The sequence below is a fragment of the Hordeum vulgare genome, chromosome 3H (assembly GCF_904849725.1).
Source record: "Hordeum vulgare subsp. vulgare chromosome 3H, MorexV3_pseudomolecules_assembly, whole genome shotgun sequence".
NCBI classification, from domain to species: Eukaryota; Viridiplantae; Streptophyta; class Magnoliopsida; order Poales; family Poaceae; genus Hordeum; species Hordeum vulgare.
Window position 1 is genome coordinate 515,685,376 of NC_058520.1, and position 15,713 is coordinate 515,701,088.

Genomic DNA, 15,713 nt, shown 5'->3' on the forward strand with positions numbered 1-15,713 from the left:
CCTATTTAATAAAAATGACCTATACTTAGCTAATTATCCTAGAATTGACATAATTAGCTCCAAAAAGGCATTCTTAGCCAATTTAGCCCGAAGAAGGGGACAAGAAGAGAAAAAGAGGAAAAATGAAAGGAAGGAAGAGGAAAAATGAGGAGAAGAAGAAGGAGGAGAGGGAGGAGGAGAAGAAGAAGGAGAAGAAGGAGAAGAAAGAGGAGAAGGAGAAGGAGCTCCTCCTTCTCCTTCTTCTTCCTCCTTCTTCCTCCTTCTCCTTCTCCTTCTTCTTCTCCTTCTCCTTCTTCTGTTCTTCTTCTTCTCCTCTTCCTTCTTCTCCTCCTCCTCCTCCTCCTCCTCCTCCTTATTTTACTTCTTCTTCTCTATCTCTTCTTCTACGTAGCTTAGACTCATCCAAGAAAGGCTAAATTGGCTAATTATCCTACAAAATGACATAATTAGCTTAGTTAGCTCCAAAATGGCCTATTTAATAAAAAATGACCTATACTTAGCTAATTATCCTTGAAATGACATAATTAGCTCCAAAAAGGCATTCTTAGCCAATTTAGCCCGAAGAAGGGGACAAGAAGAGAAAAAGAAGAAAATGAAAGGAAGGAAGAGGAAAAATGAGGAGAAGAAGAAGGAGGAGACGGAGGAGGAGAAGAAGAAGGAGAAGAAGGAGAAGAAGGAGGAGAAGGAGTAGGAGCTCCTCCTTCTCCTTATTCTTCCTCCTTCTTCCTCCTTCTCCTTCTCCTTCGTCTTCTCCTTCTCCTTTTTCTTTTCTTCTTCTTCTCCTCTTCCTTCTTCTTCTCCTCCTCCTCCTCCTCCTTATTTTACTTCTTCTTCTCTATCTCTTATTCTACGTAGCTTAGACTCATCCAAGAAAGGCTAAATTGGCTAATTATCCTACGAAATGACATAATTAGCTTAGTTAGCTCCAAAATGGCCTATTTAATAAAAAATGACCTATACTTAGCTAATTATCCTCGAAATGACATAATTAGCTCCAAAAAGGCATTCTTGGCCAATTTAGCCCGAAGAAGGGGACAAGAAGAGAAAAAGAGGGAAAATGAAAGGAAGGAAGAGGAAAAATGAGGAGAAGAAGAAGGAGGAGAGGGAGGAGGAGAAGAAGAAGGAGAAGAAGGAGAAGAAGGAGGAGAAGGAGAAGGAGCTCCTCCTTCTCCTTCTTCTTCCTCCTTATTCCTCCTTCTCCTTCTTCTTCTCCTTCTTCTTTTCTTCTTCTTCTCCTCTTCCTTCTTCTTCTCCTCCTCCTCCTCCTCCTCCTCCTCCTCCTCCTTATTTTACTTCTTCTTCTCTATCTCTTCTTCTACGTAGCTTAGACTTATCCTAGAAAGGCTAAATTGGCTAATTATCCTACAAAATGACATAATTAGCTTAGTTAGCTCCAAAATGGCCTATTTAATAAAAAATGACCTATACTTAGCTAATTATCCTTGAAATGACATAATTAGCTCCAAAAAGGCATTCTTAGCCAATTTAGCCCGAAGAAGGGGACAAGAAGAGAAAAATAGGAAAATGAAGGCAGGAAGAGGAAAAATGAGGAGAAAAAGAAGGAGGAGAAGAAGAAGGAGAAGAAGGAGGAGAAGGAGAAGGAGCTCCTCCTTCTCCTTCTTCTTCCTCCTTCTTCCTCCTTCTCCTTCTCCTTCTTCTTCTCCTTCTCCTTCTTCTTTTCTTCTTCTTCTCCTCTTCCTTCTTCTTCTCCTCCTCCTCCTCCTCCTCCTCCTTATTTTACTTCTTCTTCTCTATATCTTCTTCTACGTAGCTTAGACTTATCCAATAAAGGCTAAATTGGCTAATTATCCTACGAAATGATATAATTAGCTTAGTTAGCTCCAAAATGGCCTATTTAATAAAAATGACCTATACTTAGCTAATTATCCTCGAAATGACATAATTAGCTCCAGAAAGGCATTCTTAGCCAATTTAGCCCGAAGAAGGGGACAAGAAGAGCAAAAGAAGAAAATGAAAGGAAGGAAGAGGAAAAATGAGGAGAAGAAGAAGGAGGAGAGGGAGGAGGAGAAGAAGAAGGAGAAGAAGGAGAAGAAGGAGGAGAAGGAGAAGGAGCTCCTCCTTCTCCTTCTTCTTCCTCCTTCTTCCTCCTTCTCCTTCTCCTTCTTCTTCTCCTTCTCCTTCTTCTTTTCTTCTTTTTCTCCTCTTCCTTCTTCTTCTCCTCCTCCTCCTCCTCCTTATTTTACTTCTTCTTCTCTATCTCTTACTCTACGTAGCTTAGACTCATCCAAGAAAGGCTAAATTGGCTAATTATCCTACGAAATGACATAATTAGCTTAGTTAGCTCCAAAATGGCCTATTTAATAAAAAATGACCTATACTTAGCTAATTATCCTCGAAATGATATAATTAGCTCCAAAAAGGCATTCTTAGCCAATTTAGCCCGAAGAAGGGGACAAGAAGAGAAAAAGAGGAAAAATGAAAGGAAGGAAGAGGAAAAATGAGGAGAAGAAGAAGGAGGAGAGGGAGGAGGAGAAGAAGAAGGAGAAGAAGGAGAAGAAGGAGGAGAAGGAGAAGGAGCTCCTCCTTCTCCTCCTTCTTCCTCCTTCTCCTTCTCCTTCTCCTTCTCCTTCTCCTTCTCCTTCTTCTTTTCTTCTTATTCTCCTCTTCCTTCTTCTTCTCCTCCTCCTCCTCCTCCTCCTTATTTTACTTCTTCTTCTCTATGTCTTCTTCTACGTAGCTTAGACTCATCCAAGAAAGGCTAAATTGGCTAATTATCCTACGAAATGACATAATTAGCTTAGTTAGCTCCAAAATGGCCTATTTAATAAAAAATGACCTATACTTAGCTAATTATCCTCGAAATGACATAATTAGCTCCAAAAAGGCATTCTTAGCCAATTTAGCCCGAAGAAGGGGACAAGAAGAGAAAAGGAGGAAAAATGAAAGGAAGGAAGAGGAAAAATGAGGAGAAGAAGAAGGAGGAGAGGGAGGAGGAGAAGAAGAAGGAGAAGAAGCAGAAGAAGGAGGAGAAGGAGAAGGAGCTCCTCCTTCTCCTTCTTCTTCCTCCTTCTTCCTCCTTCTCCTTCTCCTTCTTCTTCTCCTTCTCCTTCTTCTTTTCTTCTTCTTCTCCTCTTCCTTATTCTTCTCCTCCTCCTCCTCCTCCTCCTTATTTTACTTCTTCTTCTCTATCTCTTCTTCTACGTAGCTTAGAGTTATCCAAGAATGGCTAAATTGGCTAATTATCCTACGAAATGACATAATTAGCTTAGTTAGCTCCAAAATGGCCTATTTAATAAAAAATGACCTATACTTAGCTAATTATCCTCGAAATGACATAATTAGCTCCAAAAAGGCATTCTTAGCCAATTTAGCCCGAAGAAGGGGACAAGAAGAGCAAAAGAAGAAAATGAAAGGAAGGAAGAGGAAAAATGAGGAGAAGAAGAAGGAGGAGAGGGAAGAGGAGAAGAAGAAGGAGAAGAAGGAGAAGAAGGAGGAGAAGGAGAAGGAGCTCCTCCTTCTCCTTCTTCTTCCTCCTTCTTCCTCCTTCTCCTTCTCCTTCTTCTTCTCCTTCTCCTTCTTCTTTTCTTCTTTTTCTCCTCTTCCTTCTTCTTCTCCTCCTCCTCCTCCTCCTTATTTTACTTCTTCTTCTCTATCTCTTACTCTACGTAGCTTAGACTCATCCAAGAAAGGCTAAATTGGCTAATTATCCTACGAAATGACATAATTAGCTTAGTTAGCTCCAAAATGGCCTATTTAATAAAAAATGACCTATACTTAGCTAATTATCCTCGAAATGACACAATTAGCTCCAAAAAGGCATTCTTAGCCAATTTAGCCCGAAGAAGGGGACAAGAAGAGAAAAAGAGGAAAAATGAAAGGAAGGAAGAGGAAAAATGAGGAGAAGAAGAAGGAGGAGAGGGAGGAGGAGAAGAAGAAGGTGAAGAAGGAGAAGAAGGAGGAGAAGGAGAAGGAGCTCCTCCTTCTCCTTCTTCTTCCTCCTTCTTCCTCCTTCTCCTTCTTCTTCTCCTTCTTCTTTTCTTCTTCTTCTCCTCTTCCTTCTTCTTCTCCTCCTCCTCCTCCTCCTCCTGCTCCTCCTCCTTATTTTAATTCTTCTTCTCTATCTCTTCTTCTACGTAGCTTAGACTCATCCAAGAAAGGCTAAATTGGCAAATTATCCTACGAAATGACATAATTAGCTTAGTTAGCTCCAAAATGGCCTATTTAACAAAAAATGACCTATTCTTAGCTAATTATCCTCGAAATGACATAATTAGCTCCAAAAAGGCATTCTTAGCCAATTTAGCCCGAAGAAGGGGACAAGAAGAGAAAAAGAGGAAAATGAAAGGAAGGAAGAGGAAAAATGAGGAGAAGAAGAAGGAGGAGAGGGAGGAGGAGAAGAAGAAGGAGAAGAAGGAGAACAAGGAGGAGAAGGAGAAGGAGCTCCTCCTTCTCCTTCTTCTTCCTCCTTCTTCCTCCTTCTCCTTCTCCTTCTTCTTCACCTTCTCCTTCTTCTTTTCTTCTTTTTCTCCTCTTCCTTCTTCTTCTCCTCCTCCTCCTCCTCCCTATTTTACTTCTTCTTCTCTATCTCTTACTCTACGTAGCTTAGACTCATCCAAGAAAGGCTAAATTGGCTAATTATCCTACGAAATGACATAATTAGCTTAGTTAGCTCCAAAATGGCCTATTTAATAAAAAATGACCTATACTTAGCTAATTATCCTCGAAATGACATAATTAGCTCCAAAAAGGCATTCTTAGCCAATTTAGCCCGAAGAAGGGGACAAGAAGAGAAAAAGAGGAAAATGAAAGGAAGGAAGAGGAAAAATGAGGAGAAGAAGAAGGAGGAGAGGGAGGAGGAGAAGAAGAAGGAGAAGAAGGAGAAGGAGGAGAAGGAGAAGGAGCTCCTCCTTCTCCTTCTTCTTCCTCCTTCTTCCTCCTACTCCTTCTCCTTCTTCTTCTCCTTCTCCTTCTTCTTTTCTTCTTCTTCTCCTCTTCCTTCTTCTTCTCCTCCTCCTTATTTTACTTCTTCTTCTCTATCTCTTCTTCTACGTAGCTTAGACTCATCCAAGAAAGGCTAAATTGGCTAATTATCCTACGAAATGACATAATTAGCTTAGTTAGCTCCAAAATGGCCTATTTAATAAAAAATGACCTATACTTAGCTAATTATCCTCGAAATGACATAATTAGCTCCAAAAAGGCATTCTTAGCCAATTTAGCCCGAAGAAGGGGACAAGAAGAGAAAATTAGGAAAAATGAAAGGAAGGAAGAGGAAAAATGAGGAGAAGAAGAAGGAGGAGAGGGAGGAGGATAAGAAGAAGGAGAAGAAGGAGAAGAAGGAGAAGGAGCTCCTCCTTCTCCTTCTTCTTCCTCCTTCTTCCTCCTTCTCCTTCTTCTTCTCCTTGTTCTTTTCTTCTTCTTCTCCTCTTCCTTCTTCTTCTCCTCCTCCTCGTCCTCCTCCTGCTCCTCCTCCTTATTTTACTTCTTCTTCTCTATCTCTTCTTCTACGTAGCTTAGACTCATCCAAGAAAGGCTAAATTGGCTAATTATCCTACGAAATGACATAATTAGCTTAGTTAGCTCCAAAATGGCCTATTTAATAAAAAATGAGCTATACTTAGATAATTATCCTCGAAATGACATAATTAGCTCCAAAAAGGCATTCTTAGCCAATTTAGCCCGAAGAAGGGGACAAGAAGAGAAAAAGAGGAAAATGAAAGGCAGGAAGAGGAAAAATGACGAGAAGAAGAAGGAGGAGAGGGAGGAGGAGAAGAAGAAGGAGAAGAAGGAGAAGGAGGAGAAGGAGAAGGAGCTCCTATTTCTCCTTCTTCTTCCTCCTTCTCCTTCTCCATCTTCTTCTCCTTCTCCTTCTTCTTTTCTTCTTCTTCTCCTCTTCCTTCTTCTTCTCCTCCTCCTCCTCCTCCTCCTCCTCCTTATTTTACTTCTTCTTCTCTATCTCTTCTTCTACGTAGCTTAGACTTATCCAAGAAAGGCTAAATTGGCTAATTATCCTACGAAATGACATAATTAGCTTAGTTAGCTCCAAAATGGCCTATTTAATAAAAAATGACCTATACTTAGCTAATTATCCTCGAAATGACATAATTAGCTCCAAAAAGGCATTCTTAGCCAATTTAGCCCGAAGAAGGGGACAAGAAGAGAAAAAGAGGAAAATGAAAGGAAGGAAGAGGAAACATGAGGAGAAGAAGAAGGAGGAGAGGGAGGAGGAGAAGAAGAAGGAGAAGAAGGAGAAGAAGGAGGAGAAGGAGAAGGAGCTCCACCCTCTCCTTCTTCTTCCTCCTTCTTCCTCCTTCTCCTTCTCCTTCTTCTTCTCCTTCTCCTTCTTCTTTTCTTCTTCTTCTCCTCTTCCTTCTTCTTCTTCTCCTCCTCCTCCTCCTCCTTATTTTACTTCTTCTTCTCTATCTCTTCTTCTATGTAGCTTAGACTCATCCAAGAAAGGCTAAATTGGCTAATTATCCTACGAAATGACATGATTAGCTTAGTTAGCTCCAAAATGGCCTATTTAATAAAAAATGACCTATACTTAGCTAATTATCCTCGAAATGACATAATTAGCTCCAAAAAGGCATTCTTAGCCAATTTAGGCCGAAGAAGGGGACAAGAAGAGAAAAAGAGGAAAAATGAAAGGAAGGAAGAGGAAAAATGAGGAGAAGAAGAAGGAGGAGAGGGAGGAGGAGAAGAAGAAGGAGAAGAAGGAGAAGAAGGAGAAGAAGGAGGAGAAGGAGAAGGAGCTCCTCCTTCTCCTTCTTCTTCCTCCTTCTTCCTCCTTCTCCTTCTCCTTCTTCTTCTCCTTCTCCTTCTTCTTTTCTTCTTCTTCTCCTCTTCCTTCTTCTTCTCCTCCAACTCCTCCTCGTCCTTATTTTACTTCTTCTTCTCTATCTCTTATTCTACGTAGTTTAGACTTATCCAAGAAAGGCTAAATTGGCTAATTATCCTACGAAATGACATAATTAGCTTAGTTAGCTCCAAAATGGCCTATTTAATAAAAAATGACCTATACTTAGCTAATTATCCTCGAAATGACATAATTAGCTCCAAAAAGGCATTCTTAGCCAATTTAGGCCGAAGAAGGGGACAAGAAGAGAAAAAGAGGAAAATGAAAGGAAGGAAGAGGAAAAAGGAGAAGAAAGAGGAAAAATGAGAAGAAGGGGACAAAAGGATAAGAAGAAGAAGGAGAAGAAGGAGAAGAAGAAGGAGAAGAAGGAGAAGAAGAAGGAGAAGAAGGAGAAGAAGAAGGAGAAGGAGCTATCGCTCCTTCTCCTTCTTCTTCTCCTTCTTCTTCTTCTTCTTCTCCTTCTTCTCCTTCTTCTTCTTCTCCTCTTCCTTCTCCTTCTCCTCCTCCTCCTCCTCCTCCTTTTTCTTCTTCTTCTCCTCTTCCTTCTCCTTCTCCTCCTCCTCCTCCTTATTTTACTTCTTCTTCTCTTTCTCTTCTCCTATAGTTAGCTAGGGTTCCACCTAAATGACATAATTAGCTTAGTTAGCTCCTAAATGGTCTATACTTAGCTAATTTCTCTCCGAAATAACCTATATATACACTACTTCATCTAGTATTATTTTTCTAACTTTCTTATTTGTCATTTTGAAGATTACCTTCACTTCACGGGAAGCTTGGTTGATGGAATGCTTGAACATGATTTCTTGTACCATGGGTTGTATTGAAACTATTGTAGTATATGAATATATGAAACTTTGTATGCACATGGATGAAACTGGTGTAATATATGGTTTGGTACGGATGTAACTTGCATAATATGTATGCACTATGGATGAGAGTTATTTTAATATGGTTATGAGTACGGAAAGAAATTTATTTATTTAAAAAATATATATATATCCTGATTATTGTTAAAAATGCTAGATATAACAAAAAATAAATAAAAAAGGGGCTGGTTCCCCTCTTTGCCGTCTGCCCCCACATGGCAAAGGGGGGAGGCACATGGCAAAGGGGGAATGTGCCCCCTCTGTCTCCCCTCTTTGCCGTCAGCCCCCACATGGCAAAGGGGGGAAGGCAGACGGCAAAGGGGGAATCTGCCCCCTCTCTCTCCCCTCTTTGCCGTCAGCCCCCACATGGCAAAGGGGGGAAGGCAGACGGCAAAGAGAGGAGGCCTGTCGTTAACACTTAACGGGGACGTTGCAATATATGCCGTCCCATTTATTTTGCCGTCTGCCCCCTCATGGCAAAGATTCTTTGCCGTCCGCTTTGTGAAAGCAGACGGCAAAGAGCCTCTTCACCGGATTTTGTTTTACCGTCTACTTTGCCATGAGGGGGCAGACGGCAAAGCCTTTGTCGTCTGTGGTTGCCCCCTTTGCCGTCCGCCTTGGCACACGGCAAATTTCTGAATTTCAGTAGTGATAGGTCTATGGTGAACTACTCACGCATCATTGGAGAGGTCATGGTGTTGATGGAAAAGCCCTCCGTGTCCGAATCCCCCCTCCGGCAGGGCACCAGGACGTGCCATAGATGGGATCTTGCGGAGACAGAAGCTTGCGGCGGCGGAAAAGCGATTGCGATAATCTCTTGATTTTTTCTGGAATTTTTGGGATTATATAGGCGAAAGATCTAGGTCAGGGGACCTCCAGGGGTCCCACAAGCCTGGATGGAGCGGCCCCCCTAGCCGCGGGGTGGGGGCTTGTGGGGCCCCTGGGGCTCCTCTGGCTTGGCTCCCAAGTTCTCCGATCTTCTTCCGTTCCAAAAAAAATCTTTTCGGGGATTTTCTTCCGTTTGGACTCCTTTTCAAAATCTTCTCTGAAAGGGGTCAAAAACATGGAAAAAATAGGAACTGGCACTTGGCACTGAGTTAATAAGTTAGTCCCAAAAAATAAATAAAAGGCAAGCAAAACATCCAAAGTTTGACAAGATAATAGCATGAAACCATAAAAAATTATAGATACGTTGGAGACGTATCAGTTGTCCACACGCGAAACAGGTAACTTGTGCTGGAAGGTTGGTCTTGCCCTACCGTTGTTCGGTGGAGTGCTTGCTGGCTTGGCGTTGACTTGCTGCTGAGGTTGTTAATTTCGGCGGAATGTTGGGTGCTTGTATTGCTGCTGCTGATAGTTGGGTCATGCCGGGGCTGACTGCCATGGTCGTGGTTTCGAGCTAATCGGCCCTCCACTACCCATTAGCTTGCGCTAACGGGTGTCGTCCATTGCACGACGCTTGGCTTCCAATATAAGAGCCATATTAACTAGGTCACTGAAGGTCCGTCATTCACAAACAACCAGCTGATACTGGAGTGACTGATGCAGCCCTTCCATAAAGCGCTCCAATTTGGCACCCTCCGTGCTGACGTCTTCAGGTGCGTATCTTGATAGGAGGTTGAGCTTTTGCAAATACTCCTTGACAGATCCACTGCCTTGCCTTCAGGGTTGGAATTCTCGCTTCTTAATGGTCATCATTCCCGAAGGAATGTGAGCGGCGCGGAATCCATCCTTGAACACGGCCCAAGTGATGACTTGCCCGGCTCGCATGATTCGAAATCCATCCCACCAGGCTCTGGCTGTGCCTCCGAGACAGTGGGTTGCATAGAGCACTTTCTCGTTGTCATCAGTGCACTTGACCAGCACGAGAAGGTCTTCAATAGTGTGGATCCAATCATCGGCATTCAAGGGTTCAGTCATCTCCGTGAATATGGGTGGCGTAGTCCGCATAAACTCAAAGAGAGTTGAGCGACCATTGCCATTCCCGTTCCGCGGCGGGTGGTTCACCAAGGTTTGAGCCAGCTGCCGGATAGCGGCATTGTTGGCTTTACGCTCCTCTCGAAGAGCTTGAAGGAACTGAGCCATGGTCAAGCTTTCACGGGTGTGGTGATCTCCAGCTTGAGCTTCCTGATCTCCAGCTTGAAGGAACTGAGCGCGTGGTGATCTCCAGGTTGAGCTTCCTGATACGTCTCAAACGTATCTATAATTTTTGATGGTTTCAAGTTGTTATCTTGTCAACTTTGGATGTTTTATATGCCTTTTATATATTTTTGGGAATAACTTATTAATTCAGTGCCAAGTGCCAGTTCCTGTTTTTTCTGTGTTTTTGACTCTTTTCAGATCTGATTTTGGAACGGAGTCCAAACGGAATAAAATCCCTGAAATAAATTTTTCCAGAACAGAAGAAGATCGGGGGACTTGAGGGCCAAGGCAGGAGGCCCACAGGGAGCCCACAAGCCCTGTTGCCGTGACCAGGGGGGCCCGCGGCGACCAGGCTTGTGGCATCCCTGGCGCTCCCCTGCCCTAGCTCTTTGGCCTATATATTCCCTAAGATCCCAGAAAAAATCAAGGCGTCCACGATGCCACTTTTCCGCCGCCGCAAGCTTCCATTTTCACGAGATCTCATCTCGAGACCCTTCCCGGTGCCCTACCGGAGGGGACTTTGGAGATGGAGGGCTTCTACATCAACATCATCGCCTCTCCAATGACTCGTGAGTAGTCCACTTCAGACCTATGGGTCCGTAGTTAGTAGCTAGATGGCTTCTTCTCTGTCTTGGATCTTCAATACAAAGTTCTCCATGATCTTCATGGGGATCTATCCGATGTAATCCTCTTTGGTGGTGTGTTTGTCAAGATCCGATGAATTGTGGATTTGTGATCAGATTATCTATGAATTATATTTGAGTCTTTGCTGATTTCTTATATGCATGATTTGATATCCTTGTAAGTCTCTCCGAGTCTTGGTTTTGTTTGGCCAACTAGATCTATGATTCTTGCAATGGGAGAAGTGCTTGGTTTTGGGTTCATACCGTGCGGTGACCTTTCCCAGTGACAGAAGGGGCAGCAAGGCACACATCATGTTGTTGCCATCAAGGGTAACAAGATTGGCTTTCATCATAGATTTGAAATTGTCCATCTACATCATGTCATCTTGCTTAAGGCGTTACTCTGTTCTTATGAACTCAATACACTAGATACATGCTGGATAGCAGTCGACGTGTGAAGTAATAGTAGTAGATGCAGAAAGTATCGGTCTACTTGTTTTGGACGTGATGCCTATAGATATGATCATTGCCATAAATAGCGTCATGACTTTGCGCAGTTCTATCAATTGGTCGACAATAATTCGTTCACCCACCGTCTACTTGCTTTCATGAGAGAACCCACTAGTGAACACTATGGCCCCCGGGTCTATTCACAACTATCGTCTCCACTTTTACTTTTACTTAGCTTTGTTTCCTTTTTGCTTTCAGTTCTCACTTTGCAAACAATCTATAAGGGATTTACAACCCCTTCATAGCGTTGGGTGCAAGCTCTTTGTGTTTGTGCACGTACTTGTGACTTGACGAGATCCTCCTACTGGATCGATACCTTGGTTCTCAATTTGAGGGAAATACTTACTGCCGTAGTGCTACATCACCCTTTCCTCTTCAAGGGAACACCAAGGCAAGGCTCCAAGGACGCGGGGGAATCCTTTGCATATTTTCCAAGGAAGTCCCTGTAGGCGTAGCCACGAGCAGAAGGATTCCTAGCGCCGTTGCCGGGGAAGGTCTTTTGTTGTCGTAGTACTTCCCCTCCGGTTCCCTGCTGCTGTCCTAAAGAGGGAGAGCCGGGGATGCTGAAGGTTCGGTTGCGAGTTGCATTCACCATCCTGTCAGGGGAGTAGACAGGTCAAGTTTTGCCAAACTGGTTGCACTCGAAAGGGATGACTTCTAGTAAAGAGGGGGTCTGGTGTCGTGCTAGTGTGCAAGATTTTTATGACAATGGTTTTGAAAAGAACTACTGCATTAAATTTCAAACAAGTGATGTAGTCGCTCACAAGCTGCTTAAGGCAGAATGCGACTTGCATCCAATAGGTTCACACAACATCAGGGGTCATAAGATCCTGATACAAGAATTCCTACTCTCGGTACATCCTATGTTGCTACACGATAGACTGCGCGGTCTCAGAGGTCGGCTCTGTGGTATCTTCGTCTTCATCTTCCTCTCTATCTTCATCTTCATTAGTGCTTCCCTTCCTCGAGGGAGTAGGGGAAGGAAGCGGACCATCTCGGCGTCTCTTGGTTGACGAGGTAGAGAAGAGTTTGGTGCACTCTTCTGCGGTTAAACGATGACTCTGAAGAGGAACGGCCTGCAGCGAGGGTATTCCACCTCGGAAAGCAAAACCATGTGATATTACGGGTGCTCCTTCTTTCTTCACCTTGCGGTTCTTCATCTTCTCCATACGAAGTAGGTCCTTGACTTGGTGCAGCTCTTGGCAGATCCTAGTCGACTCCTTAATCAAAAGATGCGTCAAGGTGTCTGAGGAGAGGCTGAAGTAGGTCTGAAACCTCAATGGCGTCCCGTCCTCGGATGAGGGGTTGAGTGTCCAACTCCCGTCTACCTTATCTTTAACAAAAGTTAGGTGACGAGTAGCTGGCTCGTCCGCCATCTCAGGAAGGATGTCGCGGAGTCGCACGAGTGCCTCTCGTGCTCCAGTCTCCACGGCCAACATCAAATCTTCCATCTGTGGCCCTTCAAAGAACCAGCTAGTTGGGGAGTCGTTAACCTTCAATATCACGTCCACGTGACACTCCTTGGTGTCGGTGTTGACCCAGTGTTCATGGTAGAGAAAGATGGACGTGCGACGTACTTGACACTTCTCGAGGCTATCACTCAAAAGCAGAGAGAAGCCCGTTTCCAGAAGCATCTCGGGTACGGCGGCCATCTACAAGGTGTAGAGAAGAGGGTTAGAAATATTTAGTGGGTGCGGTTCTCAAGTCAATCTTATGTGCACTAATCGCTTTGGCTATCGTCCATGCTACCTAAGGCTTCCTATAGTCAGGATGGCTCTGATACCAGCTCTGTGGGTACCCCGAGTTACTAGTCGAGAATCGCCGTGCTCAGTGATCCCAGAGATCAATGCTCACCGAACACAAATACTGAATAAAAGAGTCTTACATCCAAGTACCGATTATTATAACACATGACCGAAGGGTCAAGTTCACAAGACAGGGCCTAAGGCCAAATCACTCGGATACACTAATAGCGGAAAGCAAAGGGCTAAGTGGGTGCCCATGCCATCAAGCCTACACCGACAGGCATTCTGACTAGGAAGCGTCCTAGTTTGCAGGGGCGTCTCCGAAGACGTACTCATCTCCAAACTCCGGTACCTCCATGTATGGTCAATAACATAAACAGTGGCAAGCCAATGAGTACTTTGAATGTACTCGCAAACAGCCCATGATATAATCAATGAAAGTGATGGATAACAATATAATGCATCTTTAGTGTAACTCATCTTGGTGGAAATGATCATGAATATGCATCAAGTTAAAGAATTACTCTTGAAGAACAGGTTACAGATATCAATATATCTGTCGAGGGCTGAACCATCTGGGTTGACCCTATATGCCAAGTCACCGATCTTGGTCATATCATTGCTATCAAAGCAACACCTTTCTCATCACCACACACACACACACACTCACTCACACACTTTGTTTATGCGGAAACAACTGGACACAGTTTAAGCAGGATTACCCAACTGTCCTTGACCGTGGACACGGCTATTCGAATAGTTTACACTCTGCAGAGGTAGTACGCTGGACCTACGAGATCCGGGAAACTTCCGTGTCATCCACGACTCGCGGTATATCATATACCGGAGGTAAGTACTCGATCAATGCCTTTCCCCTCACGATACTAGACAAAGAGATCCACTCGATTGGTACCCAGCCCACATGTTGTACGTCTTACGAGCACCAACTCTGGACAGTACCAACCATGCGGGGACCAACGCTGTGACTGGAACTCATAAAAATGGCATAGTCGTCCTACCCGGCACGACCCCATCACGAGAGTGACCACACATCAGTCCCGTCACTAGTAATGTAGCTCTTTGCTAGCACGGACCAGAGTAGTTAACATAGCCCCGTCCCATAAGGGGTAACGTGGTCGTACCGTTAAGGTTGGGACGGTCGACACATCATAAATCTAATCCCATTTCCGAAACCATATTCACTCAAATACCGGGTGTATCACTTCATCAAAAGTGACCACCTAACTCATCATCACCCTCGGGCATTAGTGGCACCCGACGGGGTTTTCATAAACTCTTGCTTTATGACAACATCATGCTCATGAGAATACTACATCTACCTTTACTTGTCAACATGGTATTAGCATGACCCTCAAGGGGTAGGGTCAAGCTCAATGCATGTGCTCCGGGGGAGCCTTCGATAAAATCATATTAAATGATTACCGGCACTTATGATCATATGCAACGGGAATACTTGCTATCTTAACATGCAAAGTTACATATGCTCAGTCATGGTCAAAGGGCTGCTTGCCTTGGTCAGCTAAGTATCCGGGGTTTTCGATGTCTTGCGCTCCGATTCCCTCATCACACGGATTTTCTATCATCGATAAAACACTAAATAAGAAATAGCTCACACAGAAACAGTCCACAAAGTTATTTTAAAAATGTTCTCTATTACTGATAAATCTAAGGTATCATTTAAAAAATATTTGCCTTAGTTTTTCTTGAAGGAATATTTTTGAAGTCAACCAAACAGAAGCAAAACTATTCCAATTTAGTCCTTTTTATTAATATAAAACAGAATAGTTGTTGGAAAAATTCATTCAAGCATATCATTAAATACTACACATTTTTAGATGAATAACAGTGGAAGAATTATATTTTTACACTAGTTAAATGTTTTTATAAAAATGCTAGAAACCAGGATTTAAAAATAAAAGAAAAACCGGCTAACTCCCGGCCTGGCTCGGCCCAGAGCTGGGCTGGCCCATGGCCAGCTGACAGTCTTCCCAGGCGCGCGCGCCGTCAGGTTTGAACCTGACGCACGGGGCCCTGCGGTCAGTGGCCGAGGTTAGCGCGGGGAGGAGGCTGGGCCACCAACAGGTGGGGCACACCTGTCGGGGTTGTCTCCTACCTCTGGTCAGAGAAGAGGAGGAGGACGCCGACGAGGTTGCCGACGCGCTCATCCCCAACGAACACAGGAATTGGTTCGCCTTGCTGTCGCCTACCTGCTGGTGGTCGAAACAACGACGGGGAGGCAGGAGTTCGCCGGCGACGAGGAGGTCGTGGCGGAGGAGTTTCGGGAGGTGGTCGAGGGGGTGGCTAGAGATACGGAAAAGCTCGGGCAAGTTGGGGGAAAGCTTCCTGGGATCGAGGGGGTTAGTTTGGTGTGTCGAGGGGCGCAGGAGCCGTCGTGTAGCCGGAGATCAACCGGAGCTCTGAGGAGGAGGGTCCTTGGTTGATCTCGAGCACCGGTGCTCTGCTGGTTTGCTCGGGTGGCTAGGGAGGTACTAGTGATTGTGGTGAAGCTATCTGAGGGGTGCTGGAGCGAGGGGGAGGGCTATTTATAGGCCCGCGATGGTGAGCAAATTCGGGAGCGCCGGTGACTCACCGTGGCGCGCATGGGGGTGCAGAGAGAGCTTGGAGTCGAAACCACGGTCTCAGGGTGTGGTTTTGGACTGCCCGAACCATCTGCAGCAGAGAGAGGGAGAGAGGAGTCTAGCATTCGTGGCCGCGCAACCTTGGGCGGTTGTGGTGCGCGTGGGCACGCGTCGCGCGAGCTCTAGCGCGGGAGAGGAGGGGCCCTGAGGCTTGCTCGACGTAGAAGGGTTGTCGGGGAAGAGGTTGGACATCTCGGGGCAGGCTGGAACTGGCCGAGGGCGTCGCCCCCACCTCGGTGACTCCCTGTAGCACACCCATAGCGCAGTTTTGGCATGCCACGACATGCTGGTGCGCTCTGAGGCACCTTGGACATGTCTAGCATGTCCTGGCACTTGCTAGGGGTGTGGCT